Source organism: Spermophilus citellus, assembly GCF_964194105.1.
Source record: "Spermophilus citellus genome assembly, chromosome: 17".
NCBI classification, from domain to species: Eukaryota; Metazoa; Chordata; class Mammalia; order Rodentia; family Sciuridae; genus Spermophilus; species Spermophilus citellus.
Window position 1 is genome coordinate 34,394,542 of NC_138199.1, and position 21,317 is coordinate 34,415,858.

The 21,317-nt window shown below is 37.5% G+C and overlaps 1 protein-coding gene across 4 annotated transcripts in view; it reads left to right on the plus strand.

Annotated features, from left to right (window-relative positions):
* ZNF207 (zinc finger protein 207) overlaps positions 1 to 17,118 on the plus strand; it is a 52,626-nt gene extending 35,508 nt beyond the window's left edge. For 2 of the 4 annotated variants that reach the window (XR_014019298.1, XR_014019300.1), the window contains exons 14-15: positions 12,944 to 13,047; positions 14,221 to 17,118. The gene's annotated coding sequence lies outside the window, so the exon portion shown is untranslated. The remainder of the gene's footprint in view (positions 1 to 12,943; positions 13,048 to 14,220) is intronic. The other 2 variants (XR_014019299.1, XR_014019301.1) reach the window with 1 other exon arrangement.
* Positions 17,119 to 21,317: the final 4,199 nt, after the last annotated feature.

Sequence of the window (21,317 nt, forward strand, 5' to 3'; positions counted from 1 at the left end):
TTAGTCATGTTACTATGTCCTCCCTGGTTCTCTTTGCACATGACCTCTTTAAATTGCTTCTATGACTTAACCTTGTTATTTTTCTCTCTTGATGTGTTTCTTCTCTCATTAGAACATCTTTGTTCACTAGCCTAATGGTGGAAAATGCAAGTCATGGAACAAAGGCACCTGAAGTGGTTCTTCCCAACTCCCTACCAGGAGAGGGATTTCACATTTAGTTTATATTTTGGTTTAAACCTACATTTGGAATCAGACATACTGCATCTGTTTTGAAAACTGGATACTTTATCTTTTTTATTTTTTAAAAATTATTTTTCGAGTTTTTTTAATCTAACTTTCAAGATATTGGAACTAGAGGTTACCTTAAAGATCTGTCTAAACTTATTTTACAGAGACACAGAGATGAACTTCTTGAAAGCACTTTATTAGAACTAAATACTTAGTTTTTGTAAATGACATCTTAGGCAACTGTTTTTTAAATAGTGTGACTTTGGTTCTCTTTCACTTGCAAATATAGATAAATATTCCTCCCTTTTGGTCATGTTTACTGGTTTTTGTTTTTGTACTAGGGATTGAACCCAAGGACATTTAAACACTGAGGCATAACCCATGCCCTTTTTATTTTTTATTTTGAGTCGGGTCTCACTAGATTGCTTAAGGCTTTACTGAGTTGCTGAGGCTGGCTTTGAGCTTGTGATCCTCCTGCCTCAATCTCTTTATTCAGTAATTTATTTTCTAATGAATTATTGGGTTTTGCTAAACGTCTTTTAGTTTCCCTACTCTAGCTCAATGTACTTTTTGCATGTTTTCTTGACGTTAACACAAATTTGTAAAGAATACCAGGTATAATTTTAAAAATTTGTGCAAACCTGCTTGGTGGTACACATTTGCAATCCCAGCAATTTGGGAGGCTGAGATAGGAAGATGTCAAGTTTAAGGTCAGTCTGGGCAATTTTAGGCAAGGTGCTGTAGATGGATGGATAGATCGAACCAAAGAAAGAATATATAGCTCAGTGGTAGTGTACCCCTGGGTTTAGTTCCCAGTAAGGCCAAAAAAACAAAAACAAGAAAAACAACAATGAAAGACAAAGCAATACATTTGCCCCTTAATTTTATTGCTGACAGACTACACCTAAATATGAAGGAAACTGGACAAGGTGGTGCACCCCTGTATTCCCAGCAACTCGGGAGGCTGAGGCAAGAAGATTGCAAGCTAAAGGCCAGCCTGGGCAACTTAGCAAGACCTTTTCTCAAAAAAAAAAAAAAAAAAAGTTATAAAAAGAGATGAGGATGTATCGCAGAGTTAAGAACACTGCTGGCTTCAATCACCAATAAGGGGGAGGGGAGAAGAAAGATTAGTGTTACTTTGAAAATTTGTGTTGAAAATTGTGGTCATCAGTTTTATTCTTCCAGTTTACTCACATTCAGGGCATTGTTATAATCCTTGACACTCTTGGGCCGAAATAGGTGCTTATGTCCTCTGTGTTCTCATGGAACTTTGTAATGCTTCCATGAATTGGGGGATAAGATAGTAATAATGCCTACCTCATGGAAAGATGAAATGAGACAGTTTGTAATAAAGTGTTTAATAAATATTTAATAAACAGTTCTAGCTCAACAAATGTTAGGTGGTTTTTATCAGTAGTGCTTCCAATTGCGTATTATTTATTTTGAGTGTGTGTGTGTGTGTGTGTGTGTGTGTGTGTGATTTTGCTAGGGATAGAACCCAGGCAATCTAGGCAGGTGTTTCACTACTGAGCCAGATCCCAACCTCAACTATATTTCATTTATATTTTAAGTCAGTATATATTCTACATGTTTCAACATTACATGGTATCCTATTAATATGTATAGCTTTTATGTTTTTGTGTATCAGTTGAGAATTTTAAAAATATGTACATACATTTATTAAAGATCTACTATTCTAGATGGGGCACTATAAGCCAGGTACAGTGGCACATGCCTATACCCAGGAGGGTGAGGCGGGAGGATTGTGAGTTCAAATCCAACCTCAGCAACTCAATGAGACTCACTCTCTTTTTTTTTTTAATATTTACTTTTTAGGTGTAGTTGGATGCAATATCTAATTTATTTATTTTTATGCGGTGCTGAGGATCGAACCCAGGACCTCGCTAGGCTATCGCTCTACTGTGGAGCCACAACCCCAGCCCTGAGACTCAATCTCTTAAGAAAAAAAGGGCTGAGTATGTGGCTTACTGGTTAAGTGCCACTGGGTTCAGTCTCTACTACTAAAAAACCAAACCCCCCCCCCAAAAAAAAAAAAACCCGATAGGGGACTAGAGTTGTGAATCAGATACGGTTAGCTTTTAAATCAGAGGCCTAATGTAATCTTAAAAAAGTTTACAACTAATGTTTTTCACTTGGGGCTTGGGTTGTGGCTCAGTGGTAGCACCCTTGCCTAGCATGTGTGAGGCACTGGGTTTGATCCACATAAAAATAAATAAAAGTATCGTGTCTGTCTACAAATTCACTTACATCCAGCACAAAAATTCTAAATGTGTAGTGTAGTATTCACATTGGTAGATATGATCAACTCCAAAGTGAAGTCTATTTTTTTTCTTATTTTTAAAAAATATTTTTTAGTTGTAGAGGGATACAATACCTTTATTTTGTTTTATTTTATATGATGCTGAGGATCAAACCCAATGCCTCACACATGCCAGGCAAGTGCTTGCCACTGAGCCCCAGCCCCAGCCCCAGCCCAACTTTCTTATTTTTAAATATAGCATTTGATTAAAAATACATGAAACATGTTATACTTTTAGAGTTATATGTATTTGTGTCTACACAGTGGTATTGTTCTGTTTGTTTCTAAGCTTTATAAAATTGGAATCATGCCTAATCATACTAAGATTCAGTCATGCTTTCTGTGTCTACTGTGCATTCATTTCCGTTGCTGTATAGTGTTTCATCATCAAATGTACCAGAATTTATTCATCCATTCTCCTATAGGTATTTGGGTTTCCAATCTTTTGCTTTTCCAAACAGTACTGCTGCAACAATGCAGCCTGTGTCTCCTGGCGCATAGTGAAGGGGTTTCTCTAGGAATGGAATTACTGAGGAATAGGATTTGCAAATGACAAACTATTAAGAGAATATTGAAGTATTTTCAAAAGTAGATGAATCCAGCAATGTATAAAGATTCACATTAATCTGTATTCACTACAACATTTAGGGTTCATCCACTTTTATATTATTTTGTCATCAGTTTGCTTATAATGATATGGTCTCATCTTTCACTTTTTCAGCTGTTACTTTTTCTGCTTTTATTTCTTTTCTCAAAATAGTTTCCAGTCCTTGGTTATCTCTAGCTTTTTCACTTTTTACCTAAACAATAATTGCACTTTTATGACTTAATTCACTAAAAGCAGTATACATAGTGGTTAGGGTTTTCCACCCTTGAACAAACTGGAGTTCTAATTATATCCTACTTCTCTGTACTTGGACAAGTTAATCAACCTGTAAAATTGAGTTTTCTCTTCATTTATTGGTACTGAGGATTGAACTCAGGGGCAGTTAACCACTGAGCCACGTCCCCAGCCCTTTTTATTTGAAACATTGATTGTAAAACAGCACATGAAATCTGGCACACAACATGTAATTAGATTTGTTTTTGTTAATACTATTATTATTAATTCATGGCAAGCTCCTTAAGAACCACATCTAGTGCTTGACACAGTGTTTGGCTACAGAATTAGCACTCACTAAATATTAATTGCCAAATTAACATTAATGCTAATATTTCAGTAATGTAATCTCCAAATACTTTTAAGATAATGAGTGGTTTATTCCAGGCCCTGAGGAAATTTCTTTTTTTAATACTGCTGGAATCTTTCTAAGCAATAATTGAAACTCACCTTGCTGGCAGCTATCCTAACTAGCTAATGTCTTGTTCATACTGCTTAATTACTAAAAACCCACCACCTTGGGATTATGCATATCCTAACTGGCCATTTCTGGTCCCTGATGTGACATTTTTGAAGCACTGAAACTTTTTTTTTTTTTTTAAGTACCAAAGATTGAACCCCTGGGGTGCTTAACCGCTGAGCCACATTCCCAGTTCTTTTTAATTTTTATATTGAGATGGTGTCTCCTTAGGATCTTACAACCTTGCTAAATTGCTGAGACTGGCCTTTAACTTGTAATCCTCCTACCTCAGCCTCCAAATCACTGGGATTACAGGTGTGAGCCACCATTCCCAACTTTAGAGTACATTATTTTAAAGTTATAATATTTTTAAGGACAATGACAAGTAGAAAAAATGGTGGATTTGTCTGTTTAATTTTTAAAATTTGAGATGGAGTTTCTCTGTAGCTCCAGCTATCTTCTAATTTACAATCTTCCTGCCTTAGCCTCCCAAGTAGCTGAGTTTACTGGAGGGGCCATCACTATTGGCTCATACCTTATTCTGTTTTCAAATTGGTTCTTTCTTGAAAAATCATCCAGGTTTCTATAGTTTACCATTTGTAAATTAATGTCTACTAATAACAAAGAACTACAATCCTCCTAATAACAAAGAACTACAATGTACCGCTACAATATCTAAAGTTTCATTTCATGCTGTTCACTTATGTTGATACTGGGGGTCTCTTACTCTGAATGTATGGAATTATTTGTATAGCTTCTGCCTGTCTAATCAGTGGTGCTAATGATTGAACCTGAGGGCCTCATGGATGCTAAACATTCACTCTCAGACTGAACCACGCCCATCCCTCTATTTTGACTTTAATGTATGTGTCCAAACCCATGACTTCTTTCCACGTTCTGTCATACTCCAGTTTTCAGATCTGACCCTCTTTCTTGGCCTGCCTGATCTAGTTTATTAGGACTGCTTTGCTCTTATCAGTGCTGTCCATGAACCCATAAGCCAACTAATGCTTCACTATATGTTGCCAGTTCTCAAAGCAATTCTGCTAAGCTGACTCAGTGTGAGGATCAAACCCAGTGCCTCACGTGCTAAGCAAGTGCTCCACCACTAAGCCACAACCCCAGCCTTGTGATAAGGCCTTTTCACCAAGTATTGCCTCACTCATTTTTCTCACAAGCTCATTAGATGTGACTGAACGTTTCCTTTCACTTCTTCCCTTCTGGTTCCAATGAGTCCATAGAAAATATTAGGATGCTGGCAAGTAAGTGTTTTTGAAGTGATGTGTTTTTTCCCTGTTCTTCTCCACTCTTTATTTGTTCTGTCATGGTATATATAGTAAAGAAAATAAAATTTAAAAATAAAAGGTTTTTGGGCTGGGATTGTGGCTCAGTGGTAGAGTGCTCACCTAGCACATGCAAAGCCCTGGGTTCCATCCTCAGCACCACATTAAAAAAAATAATAAAATAAAGGTATTGTGTCCAACTACGACTAAGAAATATTTTTAAAAGTTTAATTATTTCCTATTACAAAATACATTGGCATTCTTTCAAAATGTAGAAATAATGTATTTCCTGAATGAGATGTTAGAGTTCATTCTTCAACACAATTCCTCTGCTTCAAACACTGGCAATGACAGATTAGATGTTTGAAGAGAAAGAAAATTTATGTAATTGAAAATGAAAGAGAACCTCTAGGGTTGAGTGACACTCACCACGGAGATCACAATCTGGGTTTATAATCAATGGTGACCTTTGCTGTCAAAAGAGACCTTCATGAAAGCTCCATGAATGAGGAGGACTGGAGCTGGGAATATTGTTCAAAGTCAGGGCTTGGGTTGGGTTTTCCATTGTGCAAGCAGAGTGATAAATGTGTTGACTCTCTGCCTGCAATTTGCTTTGTATGAAACTGGGCCTAATGAGGGTAAGAAAAGCTTGGCTTTTTGATCAAAAACTGCCAAGTAGCCTGTTACCTTTGTGACTGAATCTGTGACATTAAGGTATCAGAACTGTAGGCTTGGGCTGGGGATATAGCTCAGTTGGTAGAGGCTTGCCTCACATGCACAAGGCTCTGGATTTGATCCCCAGCACCACAAAAACAAAAAACAGTAGGCTCAAAACACTGTGTACAACCTAGTTTTGTATTGGAGGCTCTGGAGAAATGGTTGAAGGCAGCTGCGAACCTTCCAGAGTCGGGTAAGAAAAAGAGAAAGACCTAAAAAGTAAGCAGGCAGCTGGGCGTGGTGGTACGTGCTTCTAATCCCAGTGGCTCGGGATACTGAGGCAGGAGGATTGCAAGTTCAAAGCCAGCCTCAGCCACTTAGTGAGACCCTATCTCTATAAAATATTAAAAAGGGTTGGGGGATGTGGCTCAACGTAAGCATCCTGTGTTCAATCCTTTGTACCAAAAAGAGGTAAGGGAAAAAGAACTTTAACCTTACTTTATTTGAAAAGAGAATTTCTGAAATTTTTCTAAAATTAAAAAAAAAGCCTAAAATTTCAGAATAGGTATATACCTGGAAAAACACAGGTTATAAGATAACTCCATCTTCAGACTTACCATTGTGAAATTTCGGAACATCAGGATAAAGTTGAGAGAAAACACTTGTCTACAAAGGATTGCAGACTTATCAGCAAAAACAGCCAGAAAACAAGGAAATAAAGTCTCTTACATGCTAAGTAAATGTATGTCAACCTTGAACTTTATACACAGTTTAACTAACATTGAAAAATGAATGTTAATTATAAATACTTTTAGACACGACAAAGTTTTATACAAACTCACTTCAATATTAAAGGATGCTGGGCTGGGGATGTGGCTCAAGCGGTATCGCGCTCGCCTGGCATGCGTGCGGCCGGGTTCGATCCTCAGCACCACATACAAAGATGTTGTGTCCGCCGAGAACTAAAAAATAAATATTAAAAAATTCTCATTCTCTCTCTCTCTCTCTCTCTCTCTCTCTCTCTCTCTCTCTCTCTCTCTCTCCACTCTCTCTTAAAAAAAATATTAAAGGATGCTTAGCTTCTGCAATAAAAAAAAGTGAATTCGGGCTGGGGTTGTGGCTCAGTGGCAGAGCGATTCTCAGCACCACATATAAATAAATAAAATAAAGATCCATTGACAACTAAAATGTTTTTTTAAAAAAATGTAATTCGGAGGGAAGGTGTGGGATTCATAAGCAAAGATAATTTCTATATTGAGAAGAGTGGGCTGGGGATGTGGCTCAAGCGGTAGCACGCTCGTCTGGCATGTGTGCGGCCCGGGTTCGATCCTCAGCACCACATACAAAAACAAAAGATGTTGTGTCCGCTGAAAACTAAAAAATAAATATTAAAAAAAGAGTGATGACTAAGTAAATAAGAGTATCTGAACATAGAAATTGATTTAACAGGCCAGTAAATTTAAATTAAGTATTGACTCTAAACGTGTAGAACATTTAAAATAAATATAAAGTGTGTGTGTGTGTGTGTAACTGAGTAGAGCACTTGCATAGCATGTGCAAGTCCCTAGTTTCAATCTCTAGTATCTCCCCCCGTTCATTTACAAATAATGATGCCAGTACAGGTTAACATAACATTTTGATGAAAAATAACCTTTTTCCAGACAGATTTTATGAGTGTCATTATTTGTGCAATTTTACAAATATAACGTTTGACAAGAGAAATCAACTAGACTCTCATATGCTTCTGTCTTCAATCTGTCACAGTATGTTTTCTGGGTTGCAGTATGTGAAGAAAATCTAGCCTTACAAAGATAAGTAGTTGGAAAAAAGGAGTCTTGTAATAGCCTTTTTGCTTGAAAGCTTAACTGTGTGTGTGTGTGTGTGTGTGTGTGTGTGTGAGAGAGAGAGAGAGAGAAATACTGAGGTGTTTTCCTTGAAGTGGCAGGCTCATTTCTTTTTGCGGATATGTCCAGCCAAATACCCACTTCTGTAGACTAACTATTGGTCTATCAGTTGTTCTTTCAAATAAAAATCGTGGGGCTGGGGTTGTGGCTCAATGGTAGAGCACTCGCCTGGCACGTGTGAGGCCCTGGGTTCGATCCTTAGCACCACATATCAATCAATAAATAAAGGTATTGTGTCTACTACAACTAAAAAATATTTGAAAAAAAATGGTGTTTCATGAAGAAGAGGCTGGTTCAACTCAGTTCATAGAATTGCGCATGTGTTTTTCCACAAGACAACCATTGTACTTTGTGTACAAAAATGCTTTATAAATGCCCCTCATATCACTCAGAATTTTTAAAAGATGTGTATTCATGAGTCAGGATTTAAAAACAATATTTACTACTTTATCAAGGGCTTTTTTTTTTCTCCGTGAATGCATGACAATGAAGGGTATAATGACTACTGGGTCAGTTTGGTACCACGGTCTTGAATCATAAGACACCAGCTATTTCACCCATCCTTGCTTTTGTGTCATCAATGTAAATGTCAGTAGTGTCCAAAAAAGTCTTATTATTATGAAAATGGATTGAATCCTTCAGACTTTTTTATTTTTTTGAAAGAGACTTGAAGAACATACTCTCAGAACTGTTGTTCTAGCTCCTTTTTCTTCTACTTTTTTTCCCCAATTTTCTTTTTAATTATGGTGGGAATCAAACCCAGGGCCTTACTGCACGGTAGAGAAGTACTGTATCACCGAAGTATACACCCGGCCCAGAACTGCTGCTCCTAATAGTAATAGCATTAGAAAGGGAATGGTTAGTGGTGTGCTAAGAACTTCACATTCAAGATGAGGACAACACTTAGCTGTAGAACATTTAAAATAAATATAAAGTTAAGTATATCCTTTAAAATCAAGAGTAGCTGGGCACGGTAACTCACACGTATAATCCCAGTGGCTCCAGAGGCTGAGGCAATGGTGACCCTGTCTCTATATAAAATACAAAATAGGGCTGGGGATATGGCTCAGTGATTTAGTGCCCCTGAGTTCAACCCCCAGTACCCCCCCCAAAAAAAATCAAGAATACCAGGAAACAGAAAAATACATTTAAATTTGTTTTCAAACAAACAGGATGTAAAAAGAGAATATAGAAATCTTATGGATTCAGTTGAAGGAAGGAAAAGAGAAAGAATCAGAGAAAGGGGGTAATAGAAATATATAAAAACTGGGGCTGGGGATGTGGCTCAAGCGGTAGCGCGCTTGCCTGGCATGCGTGCGGCCCGGGTTCGATCCTCAGCACCACATACCAACAAAGATGTTGTGTCCGCCGAAAACTAAAAAATAAATATTAAAATAAATAAATATATATATATATATATATAAACTATATATATAATCTGGGGAAATAAGTCCAAGTATATCATTAGTCACAATAGTGTGAACTTAAGGCTAGGGATGTAGCTTAGTGGTAGAGCACTTGGCCAGCATGTGCAAGACCCCAGGTTTGTTCTCTAGCATTACAAAATAAACACATGTACTGATTTGACTCCTTTGTAAAAGATTAATTTGTCATATTAGAATTTTAAAAATCCATCTGTAGGCTGTATAACTAAAACCCCTAATTTTGAAAAATATTGAAAATAAAGAAGAAAGCAATAAAAGGGGAAGGCAAGTAAAAGAAAGCTCGTGCAGAATTATTACTGTGAGGCAAAATAATATTTAAGGTAGAAATCAGTAGTGAAGCTGGGCATGGTCGCACACATGTGTAATCCTAGCAGCTTTAAAGGCTGAAGCAGTAGGGTTGAGAGTTCAAAGCCAGCCTCGGCAAAAGTAAAGTGCTAAGCAACTCAAAGAGACCCTGTCTCCAAATAAAATACAAAATAGGGCTGGGATGTAGCTCAGTGGTTAAGTGCCCCTGAGTTCAATCCCTGGTTACTCCCCACCACCCCTGCCATCAGAATCAGTTGCGATAACAGGCATTATCTGGCAGTGAAAAAAGTTATCTAATTAGGGGCTGGGGTTGTGGCTCAATGGTAGAGTGCTTTCCCAGCATGCTTGAAGCCCTGGGTTCGATCCCCAGCACCACATGAAAAACTAAAAAAGTTATCTAATTAGAAGATGTAATAATAAAATTCATTGACAGGATTGCAAGGAGAAATTGACATATTTTCGAGTTGTGGTGGGAAATTTTGAAGCACCTTTATCAGAAATTGATACAACAGATTGCAAAAGAAAAAAAAAAAAACAGACAGGTACAATGGTACACAACTGTATTCCTAGCCAGGGTGTCTGAGTCAGGGGAATTACAAGTTTGAGGCCAGTCTCAGAAAATTTGTGAGACACTGTTTAAAAAACAAAAAGGGCTGGGGGATATAGCTCAGTGATAAAATGTCCCTGTGTTCAATCCCCTGTACAAAAATAATTATATATATAACACATTATTGTACACTTACTGGGAAAATTATTTGTAGTAGCAACATGACACTTGCTGCAAAGTTACAGTTTTCATATAAAAATGGACAAGGAAAATTCAGGAAAGGAAATTAGAAATCAATCTCATGAGTATAAAGATAAAATGCTGCAAACTTAGCAGTTCACTAAATAATATGCAACAGACAAGAAGGATTTATTCTGGAAGTGTGAGAAATAAAAATTTCTTTAAAAACACACCACTCATTTGCTCAAAAATTTCTAGTGGCAAAATACAAACTCTGTCCTGAGGATCTTTGTACCTCTGATTCCTTCAGCCTCCCATAGGCTTTCTTAGACCTTTTTACACCTAAATGAGACTCCTCTCATTGAACCATTTATTATTTAGAAACACTGCCTGTCTCCTTTCTCCACTTTTTTTCCCCTCAGAGAACTTACCGTGACCTATTATGTATTTTATTTTCTGCCTCCCCAATGAGATTTTTTTTGGCGGGGCGGAGGGATTGAACTCAGGGATGCTCTACCACTAAGCTACATCCCCAGCCCTTTTTACTTTTTATTTTGAGACAGTACTGAGGCTGGCCTCAAACTTGTGATCTCCTGCCTCAGCCTCCTGAGTCCTGGGGGCTTCACCACCCCTAACCTCCAGCTAGAATTTAAGCTTCATTAAGATGGGTTTTTCCCCCCTTTTTTCTTTTTTGGTACCAGAGGGTTTTGTTTTTGAACCCAGAGGCTCTTAACCACTAAGCTGCATCCCCAGCTCTTTTTATTTGTTTTATTTTGAGTCAGGGTCTCACCAAGTTGTTAAGGGACTTGCTAAGTTTCTGAGTCTGGCTTTGAACTTTCAGTCCTCTCGCCTCAGTCTTTCAACCTGTTGGGATTACAGGCATATAATGCACCTGCACCTGGCAGGTGGGGATCTTTTTCTCTTTGTTTCCTGCTGTTTTTCCCAAGTCTAGAACAGTGCTCAGCACATTGTAGGCACTCAACAAATATTTATTGAATAAATAAATGAATGGCTAGTTCAAAAGTAGAAGCCTCATCAACAGATTAATAAAAGCAAAATTATGATAATTTCAAATCATATTCTTCTGAATTTGACAATATTGTTCATAAGAACTCTTAGAAAACAATAAAACAAAGACAACAGAAGAGAGTTTTGACTTGCTAGTGATCAGACACATAGAGCTGTCATACTTGATGGTGGAACTTGAACATTCTATGAAGTGAGAATCAAGGCCAGAAAGTTCCTCCTGTCTACCTATTCAGCATAAAGTCTAAGAGATGTAAAAATAAGGAAGTAAAAACATAGCTATCATATTTGCTGAGGAAGTCTACATTGAATATTCAAGAGAGTCTACCAGCTATTAAAACTACTAGAAAGTTCAGCAAGCTATTACTTAAAGATCAACCTTCTTACACACTTGTGGTAGTAGCTGGCAATAATGCATTTAATAGGAAAAGTGATCTAATTTATAATAACCTAAACATATGGCTATTTAGAAATTAAAAGATGTTAGCTCTACATGGAGAAAATTACAGAATATTATCAAGGGACAAAAGGACCTGACTAAATGGAGATATATTTATAGATGAAATAACATGACAAAATGTCTATTCTGTTCACTTTAATCTATAAATTAAATTGTATGCCTGGGACTGGAGTGTTGCTCTGTGGTAGACTATGTACTTATCATACCTGAGATTCTAGGTTCAAAACCTAGCACATGCACACACACATGGGTATTCTTAATGATCTTGCCTAGAATTTGAAAGTTTAACCCAAAATTCATGTGAAAAGACAAAAAGCCCAGAATGGTTAAAAGGCAGCTTTTTTATTTTTATTTTTTTTTGGGGGGTGTACTGAGAATTGAATCCAGGGGCACTCTACTACTGAACTACATCCCCAATCCCTTAAAAAAAAATTTTTTTTTTTGAGACAGGGTATCATTAAGTTGCTGAGGCTTCTTGAATTTTCCATCCACCTGTCTCGGCCTCCTGAGTTGATGGGATTACAGACATGTACCATAGCATCTGGTTTCCTTAAGACAACCTTGAAGATGAAAAATATTGTAGGGGACTTGCCCTCAGAGATATCACAACTAATTAAAAAGTCATGGTTGCTCTTGAGTCTAGAACAGTGCCTGACACTATGGTGTCATTGAATGCTTGCTAGGTAAATTGATGGGTAAATGAATGGACTAGTGTTTAGGAGACAAGTGAAAAGCAGGTTAACTTGGGTCCAACTTGACCTGATGTTACTACTCATCTCTGGTGATAGTGGGTAGGGTGGAACCTGAGGATGGTGGTGACTCAGAACTGCAAAGATTAGGGAAGATGATGGGCTGGGGTTGTGGCTCAGTGGTAGATCCCTCACCTAGGACATGCGAGGCCCTGGGTTTGATTCTTAGCACCTCATAAAAATAAAATAAAGATATTGTGTCCATCTACAACTAAAAAAAAGAATGAAATTTAAACAAAAAGATTAGGGAAGATGAGTTCTGACAAAGGTCAGCACACAGAGATGGCTGATTTGTTTCATTTTCCTACTGATACTACTATAGCCTTAGGAAATTTTTATCTTAAAAAAATTTGAGTATGGGATTAGTGTTTCCTTGTTTTTAGCAAGTGTTTAACAGGAATTTATTCATTTATTTATGTGGTATCAGAGATTGAACCCAAAAGTGCTTAACCACTGAGTCACATCCCTGGCCCTTTTTTTTTTTTTATTGTAAGTCAGGAAATCACTAGGTCACTAAGTTGCTCACAGCCTCCCTAAATTGCTGAGACTGGCTTCAAACCTGTGATCCTCCTACCTCAGCCTCCTGAGCCTCGGAGATACAGGTGTGTCCTAACATGCTTGGCCTTTAATAGGAATTTACTCTGTACTAAGTGTGGTATCTGTTTAGTTGAAACAGGAACGCTTTTGATTTGATGGAAAAGCTTTTTTTTCTTCAGCATGCATTTATGTTGCTAAAGATTTACTTATTTTGAATTTATAGTTGACATAGTGCCCTAAAACTGGATGCTATGGTGCATGCCCATAATCCCAGTAACTCAAGAGACTGAGGTAAGAGGATTGCAAGTTTGAGGCGAGCCCCAGCAATTTAGCAAGGCCCTAAGCAATTTATTGAGACTCAGTCTCAAAAAAGTAAAATAAAAAGGACTGGGTAGCTCAGAGGTAAAGCACTCTTGGGTTCAATCCCTGGTGCCACACACACACACAAAAAAAAAAAAATAGAAAAAAAGGAAGAAGAAAAAAAGAAACATTGTCTTAAATTGGGAACATTTCATTATTTGGGAAAGTGATTATTTAGGAATGCCAGCATAAATGAAAAATAAATATTGCCAGAATCAAATTTGGCTATACATGATATGGGCCTTAGTGAGAACCCTTTTTTTTTTTTTTTTTTTTTGTGGTACTGAGGATAAATCCAGGAGCACCTTACTACTAAGCTACGTCCTAAGCCATTTCCAGTTTTCATTTTGAGACAGGATCTCACTTATTTGTCCAGGCTGGCTTTGAACTTGTAGTCCTCCTGCCTCTGTCTCCTGAATTGCTGGGATTATAGGTATGAGCCATCATACCTGGTTGTTACCTTGATTTATATATTCCAGTAACAGAGGTGTCAGCTAATATTGATGTGTTGTTCTGGTAATAACCAGTTCTTGTATAGCTCTTTTTTTTGGTATTGGGGGGAGGTACTGGGGATTGAACTCAGGGGCACTTAACCACAAAGCCACATCCCCAGTTCTTTTTTGTATTTTGTTTAGAGACAGGGTCTTGCTAAGTTACTTAGCACCTCACCATTGCTAAGGCTGGCTTTGAACTCTCCATCCTCCTGCCTCAGCCTCCTGAGCCATTAAGACAACAGGCATGCGCCACCCACCCGACTTGTATAGCTCTTATAGTTATCAAAGTACTTTTGCCCACTTCCTTTCACTTGTACCTCAAAGTTATGTAAAGGTCATTTTTATTCAGTGATACTTTATAAAATAGATTTTTTTTTTTCCTAGATCTTGAGAAACCAAAGAAAGGACAATGACTGTGACTTCAGGTAACACAGATAACACTGGGATATACAACCAGGAATAAAAATGTGAGACAGTGATTAGAGAGGGAGACTTAAAATTAGGTGTAATGATAGATAGTGATGGCATCCATAATCTTTGTTATATTTTTGGTCAAGGAAGAATTGGTGTCTTCCACCATTTTGAAATTATACTTCACAATTTACATAGACCATATGATGTACTTTTGAAAATTATATTACATTTTCTATGGTTACAGTTTTTTCCCTCTGAAAAATCTGGATGACATATTAGAGCGTTCAGTTTAGGTCAGCTTCCTTAACGCTGTTTGTAAAAGGATTACTTCCGTGTCACAATTTGGCCTTTTTGCATCCATAATGCAGTTTTGTTTATTAGAAATATAGCTTTTTAGTTTTTTGCTGTTAAATCTGAAAAAGATGAAGAGAAATAAAACATGACAAGTCTAGAGGAGTGTGCTGTTTGACATGTGAAACAAATCCCCATGTCAACAAAAACGGAAGCTCTTGAAATGAAGAACAGAAAAGTCAGTGATTATTCTTATTTTCTGTGATTATTATCATTATTATCTCCACTTGGGTGTTGAAGTAGGGTATCAATGATAGAATTAAATGAAAATGTACTTTTAAAATTTGAAAAACAGAGAAACCATTGCTTTTCAATATCTGTTATATACTCAGAAAAGTTTGCTTTTGTCAGGTAAGCATTCATGTTGAATACATAGTCCATTTGTATTAATTGCACTGATAAAATTATGTGTGACAAAGGAAATCCAAATTTTCTGCAGAATCTTTTGTGGATTTTGTAGAATCCCTCATTTCATATGAACTTACCCTATAAACATTGTAATAAAAGCTTTCTTAGGGGTTAGTTTTCTTTTGGAATGGTATCCCTTTATTTTCATACTTGATTCCAACAGAAAACTTCTACCCAATATAATAATGAAATGATTTCAATTTTTTGTTGTTGTTGTTGTTTTTGGGGTGCTGGTGATTACCCAAGACTTACATGTGTGTTAGGTAAGTGCTCTGCTGCTGAGCTACACCTCTAGCCCAATGGAATGATTTTTAAGCAATGTTATTATCTTATCAGGGAAAGCTAGCCTCCACGAGAATCCTGAGACTCTGCCATCTCCTCACCATTGCCAAATCAATATTTTTCATTAGTACTGGTCTTTGGATTGTATATTTGCACTGTAACAACACATTACAGATGGATGCATATATTAAAATGGCCTAGTAATCCTCTCTGTTTTTTTTATGGAATTAAGATGTAGATTTTATCAGTGACTAACCACGATCCCGCATGAGAAACACTGTAAGATATTTGATAATTTTTGGAAAATTTCAAATTGGTTGGATAATTTGATCTGTGTGTGTGTGTGTGTGTGTGTGTGTGGTGTGTCTGTGTGTGTGCGCGTGTGCGCGCAGGTTTTGGAGATGAAAGTGGCATTCTGTAGTTGAAAGAATGGAATTTTTGTAATCAAAGTGATTTTGGTTGAAATCCTTGCCCTATCACTGATAAGCAATGTACCTTTCGGTGTGTAACTGAACCTCTCTGAATTAAATTTCTTCACTTGTAAAAAGGAACCAATATTACTTTATAGGGTCTTATGAAAATTAAATTAAGCCTTAACATGATGTCCAGCATATATTAAATTAAATTATTCTATTTTCAATAATACAAAGATATAGGGTAATATTTAGTACATTTCATTTGCAGCTCAAAGGTTCGTAAACTCAATAAAGATGAGTTTCCTCCCAATAGTAATTTCCCATTGTTATATAGAGTAATTTTGATAAAAACATTGCTATATAAATTATTGGAATTGTTGTTAACATTTGATCACCAGTGGAAATGTAAACATTATTGCATTCTGGTTTTATTTATTTATTTATTTTTTAGTTATAGATAGACACAATGCCTTTATTTTATTTATTTTTATGTGGTGCTGAGGATTGAACCCAGTACCTCACATGTGCTAGGCGAGTGCTCTACCACTGAACCACAACCCCAGCCCCTGTTTTTTAGTTTTATTGTTAGGGTCTCCCCTCCTCCTTCTCCTCCTTCTCTTCCCATTCTCTCTCCCCTTACTCTTCCCCCTCCTCCTCCTCTTTCTCCTCCTCCTTTTTCTTTTTTTGGTATGGGGCATTAAACTCAGGGGCACTCGATCACTGAGCCTCATCTCCAGCCCTATTTTGTATTTTATTTAGAAACAGGGTCTCACTGAGTTGCTTAGTGCCTCACTTTTGCTGAGGCTGGCTTTGAACTTGTGATCCTCCTGCCTCAGCCTCCCAAGCCACTGAGATTACAGGTGTACACCACCATACCTGGCTTTTTCTTTTTGAAGTACTAGGGATTGAGACCAGGGACACTCTACCACTGAGCTACATACCCAGTTCTTTTTATTTTAAGACAAAGTCTCACTAAGTTGCCCCTGCTGGTCTTGAACTTGTGATCCTTCTTTCTCAGCCTTCCAAATTGCTGGAATTATAGGCATGCTCCACCATCGCTGGTTAGATTTCTATTATTATTATTATTATTATTATTATTATTATTATTATTATTATTATTTACTTATAAGGAGACAGGGCCTCTCTTGTTGCCCAGGCTGGCCTCCAACTCCTGGGCTCCAGTGATCCTCCTGTGTTACCTTCCCAGGTTGCTGGGGCTATAGTCCCAGAGCACTGCTTCCAGCTTGTTCAATTTATTTATTCAGTTGCTATTATATTAAATAAATGCATCATTGTTTCTATTGCTTCTAGTTTTCATGCTATAAATTGAGGATGAATAGAGACTAGTCCATATGAATAAAGTTTGTGAAATATTATAAAATAAAAACTAAGATTAAGAAATATTAGGTAGGGGCTGGGGATGTGGCTCAGGGGTAGCGCGCTCGCCTGGCATGCGTGCGACCCGGGTTCGATCCTCAGCACCACATACCAACAAAGATGTTGTGTCCGCCGAGAACTAAAAAATAAATATTAAAAATTCTCTCTCTCTCTCTTAAAAAAAAAAAAATGAATCAGGGGTTGGGGTTGTGGCCCAGTGGCAGAGCGCTTGTGTAGCACATGTGAGGCACTGGGTTCAATCCTCATCACCACATAAAAATAAAATAAAGATTTTGTGTCCACCTAAAACTAAAAAAAAATATTAAAAAAAGATTTGTGAAACTCTTAAGATATTAAAAAAATATATAAAATGAATCAGAGGGCTGGGGATGTGGCTCAAACGGTAGCGGCTCTCGCCTGACATGAATGCAGCCTGGGTTCGATCCTCAGCACCACATACAAACAAAGATGTTGTGTCCTCTGAAAACTAAAAAATAAATATTTTTAAAAAATGAATCAGAACACATAGAATTAATAGAATACAAAGTGCTGTTGAAAAACCTTATGCTTCAGAACTGATTGTGTATTTTTAAACAAGGATAACCCTATATGTCCTAAAAAATTATAAAGGTAAGTTTACCTTTATATTACAACTCATAAGTTACTGCTTATAAGATGGAGAGAATTCACCAGGCATGGTGGCTCATGCCTGTAGTCCCAGCTACTGCAGGGGGATGGGGGAGGCCTGAGAATCACAAATTTAAGGACAGCTTCAGCAATTTAATGAGGCCCTAAGCAATTTAGTGAGACTCTGTCTCAAAAAATAATGAAAAGTATGGGAATGTAGTTCAGTGGTAAAGCACCCCTGGGTTTAATCCCCAGTTCACAACCCCACCAAATAAAAGAAGAGAATTGTGAAGATGCGCAGGGCTCCAAAAGTACTGGGGAATTTTCAGTAGTTCAAGGAAATGAGAGAGCGTTTCTGTGTGTCTGCATGGGGAATTTATGGGATGGGACCTGTTGACATTTTATTTATCCTGAAAGGCCTCTTAGTGTCCACTTCCCCCAAAGTCTTTCTAATGCTTCTACTAGCTTGTAAGAACACTTTTTTTTCCTGTCTTTCCTTTTTTTTTTTTTTGGCTTGTGATTTAACCCAAGGGTGCTTTACCACTGAGCTCCAGCCCCACCCTTTTTATTTTGAAGCAGGGTCTTGCTAAGTTGCTGAGGGTGTCACTAAGTTGTTGAGGCTTGCCTTCAGCTTGCAATCCTCCTACCTCAGCCTCCCAAGTTGCTGGGATTACAAGCATGAACCACTGCCCACTGTGCCCAGCAGGAACTCTTTTCTTTTTATACTAGACAAGAGGAACTATGAGTTTGGGACAGAATTTTTTATTTGCACTTAGAAGAAGTAATGTTATGGTTGTTATAAAAATGTGTCTGTCTCTTTAAATCATAGTGCAATAAGAACTTGAATTCTTAGATTAAAAATACCTGGTTTTGAATACTAGTTCTGATCTTTTCTAACAATGTGTCTTTTTGCCATATAATATCTATTTTGATTTGTTGGGAGGATTAAATGTGATAGTATACACAATGTACCTTTTATTACCTGTTAATCTACAGTTCAAAACTTAATGAATTGTATAGAATTTCTGTTCTGTGCTCTCTGATAAGTGTTATAAGGGGATGGTTTGGAAAGAGAAATTTTAAAGATACTGTATGGAATCCAAAACCTATGTATATAAGGAGTCATATGCAAGATCTTTGTTCTTTAATATAATTAAGATGATGAATGTAAAGAAACTATGGTTCATCAGGAAAAGCTATCATTAGTCACTCAGGTTATAATAACATTTACATTATGTATTATATAATGGAAATGTTACCACTCTTTGCATCAGAAAGAACTTCTATGGGAAAAATTAATTCTGAGAAATTCCTGTTTATAATAACTGTATTATCAAATTAGCCATGGAAGAAGAGGAAAAATTGTAGCTTGTCATTTACCTGTCTCAAAGAAAACTGCTTATTCATCTGGTAACCACACAGCTCTACCAACCATGTCAAAATCATCTACCCAAGATGCAGTATGGACTAATACAAAGTCAACCTGTGGTAGAAATCAGAAGAACTGGACACAAGTCCTGATGTTATCTGAGAATAGGCCTCGGTTATTTGGGTATTATGTATCAAAGACAATGGTAAAATACAAACTTATTAGAAACATTGTACACAGTGAAATTATACAACTCTGTATATTAGTGGTGGCAAGAGCATGAATTATTAAAGATAGCTAAAACTGACCTGAAGCAGTAACCTTTTATCTCTACAAACAAAACCAGACTCCCCATAATTCCTCAAAATAAATGTGGGTTTCAGCCCAGCACAGTGGTGCATACCTGTAATCCCAGGGGCTTGGGAGGCTGACGCAGGAGGATCACAAGTTCAAAGCCAGCCTCAGCAAAAGCAAGGCACTAATCATTTCAGTGAGACCTTATCTTTAAATAAAATACAAAATAGGGTTGGGGATGTAGCTCAGTGGTTGAGTGCTCCTGAGTTCAGTCCCAGGGACCCCAAAACAAACAAACAAACAAATAAATAAATGTGGGTTTCCTTCCGGTCCTCTTCCCAACAAGACCCTGACCAGACTTGATAGACCTAACTATATGCTGGCGATTCTGTATTGACATACCTTGAAGAAATGTTCATCAGGCCTGAGAAGCAAAGGCAGGGAAGAAGTCCTTGGAGTGTACCAGTTTACATAAGAACATCAGGTAAAGATAGGCAAATTATGTGGCTGATGAAATTCTGTCCAGAGTGACAGTGAAATGTTCTTGTGATCAATCCAGCTCATCAAAAGGTCAGGCAAAATGTTTTGAAGAAACAAATAAATCAAGAGGACATGGTGACTCCAGGAGAAAATGAACCTATCAAATGTTTGTGTAGGGAAACAGTTGCCAAGAATATAGGCATTGAACCAGTCGTGGTGGTGCATGCCTATAATCCCATCGACTTGGGAGGCTAAGGCAGGAGGATTGCAAGTGAGAGACCAGCCTCAGCAATTTAGGCCCTAAGCAACTTAGTGTAAACCTGTCTCAAAATTTTATAAAAATAATAAAAAGGGCAGAGATGGAGCTCAGTGACAAAGTGCCTCTGGGTTCAATCATCAGTGCCAAAAAACCAAAAATGGCTTTGATGGGGCTTGAGGGTATAGCTTAATGGCAAAATGCATGCTTAGCAGGGACAAGGTTCTATGTAAAAATCCCAAGTATGCATGCAATTGTTTTTTGTTGGTGGTGGTAGTACCCGGCATTGAACCCAGGGATGCTTAACTACAGAGCTACACCCCCAGTCCTTTTCTATGATTTTATTAGAGACACAGTCTTACTCAGTTGCTTAGGGCCTTGGTAAGTTGCTGAGGCTGGCTTTGAACTCTCGATCTTCCTATCTCAGCCTCCTAAGCTACTGGGATTACAGGAATATGCCACAATGAACACACAGGCTCTTATGAAAATAAATCCCTCTTGTTTTGCACAGAATGCATTTCCATACAAGTTCCCTACAAATACTCTATACAAGTTCCATTGTATAGAGTACTTGTAGGAAATCCCTCTTGTTTTGCACAGAATGCATTTCCATACAAGTTCCATTCAAGTACTCTAAACAAGTTCCATTGTATAGAGTACAATGTCAGAGACTAAAGAAAAAACCTGAATACTTATTACAAAAAGGCAGGTGTTTAAGCAACCAATTTATTCTTTTTATTTTGAAGTTTGATTGATGTATAATTTATATGCCATATAATATACCTATGAAATTATATAGTTCTATGAGGTTTTTGCACATTCATAGACTTGTGTAACTATCTTCATAATTTTACAATATATTTTTATCATCCCCAAAAGAAACCTGTTACCTATTGATACTCCCCATTTTTCTCCAATGTCCCCAGCTCTAGGCAACAATCTACATTATGTCATTTATAGATTTGCCTACTCCATTGGGTGAGGTGGCATATGCTTGTAATTCCAGCTACTAGGGAGGCCAATGCTGGAGGATCTCAGGTTCAGGCAAGTTGGGCAATTTAGCAAGATCCTGACTCAAAATAAGGTACTGGGATTAAATCAAGGTGCACTCAGCCACTGAGCCACATCCCCAGTGCCCCCCGCCCCCCCGCCGCTTTTTGTATATTTTATTTTGAGACAGGGTCTCACTAAGTTGCTGAACTCCTCA